The following is a 1025-nucleotide window of genomic DNA, read 5'->3' on the forward strand; positions in this document are numbered from 1 at the left end:
CATTACAAACGTTTCACTTGCAGATTTTCCTAGTTTGAAACAAAATTTGATGTTAACACGCTGTTCTTTCTGTACACTCAACATTTTCCGACGCACAGACAAAACGTCAACTACTTAAAACAGACGCCACGGGCAGACTGAGTGCAGGAGGCAGATGAAACTCGAGCAGTAGGCGGAGCGAGAGTCACGTGACAGGCCACGCGACTTTCAGCCTTATTGCATTCGTTTTATTGTTTCACCAGTACTAGTCCGGTTTTTTTTTTCTAGCCACACCTCGTAAAACTCCTCCCGCACAGGCCATGAAGGCCCAAAGGTACCGACCGGCCGCCGTGTCATCCTCAGCCCACAGGCGTCACTGGATGCGGATATGGAGGGGCACGTGGTTAGCACACCGCTCTCCGGGCCGTATGTCAGTTTCCGAGACCGGAGTCGTTACTTCTCAGTCAAGTAGCTCCTCAGTTTGCCTCACAAGGGCTGAGTGCACCCCGCTTGCCAACAGCGCTCGGCAGACTGGATGGTCACCCATCCAAGTGCAAGCCCAGTCCGACAGCGCTTAACTTCGGTGGTCTGACGGGAACCGGCGAAAACACTGCGGCAAGGCCGTTGGCGAAAAGATGTAAGTGGTCCTCAATAATGTTTACTGCCTTCATGATGCCTTCGATTACCACCGCAGATCCCACGGAAGTCCAATTCAGTGTACCGCATAGCATAATCCTGCCCTCACCGGCCTGCATCTGTGGCACGATGCACGTTTCAAGAAACCGTTCGCCTGGATGACGGAGTGTAAGGACCCAGTCATCGACCTGGTGTAGCAAGAAATGCGGTTCATTCAACGGGCGACACGTTTCTCTTGACCCACAGTGAAAATTCAGTGATGCTATGCCCTCTGCAACCATAGATGACGATACCGCTCGGTCAACACAGGAAACGCGTAGGGTTCGTGTGATGTGGTGCTCCGTGTTCAACAATGACCTCAGAATGGTGTGCTGCGAAAGTGTTGCCTGCAACAGCATCGTACTCTGTCA

General features: G+C 52.3%; 1 pseudogene; it reads right to left on the bottom strand.

Moving 5' to 3' along the window:
- Positions 1-490: 490 nt before the first annotated feature.
- LOC126215509 (5S ribosomal RNA) lies at positions 491-608 on the bottom strand (annotated as a pseudogene).
- Positions 609-1025: the final 417 nt, after the last annotated feature.

This window comes from Schistocerca nitens, chromosome 12 (assembly GCF_023898315.1).
Source record: "Schistocerca nitens isolate TAMUIC-IGC-003100 chromosome 12, iqSchNite1.1, whole genome shotgun sequence".
NCBI lineage: Eukaryota > Metazoa > Arthropoda > Insecta > Orthoptera > Acrididae > Schistocerca > Schistocerca nitens.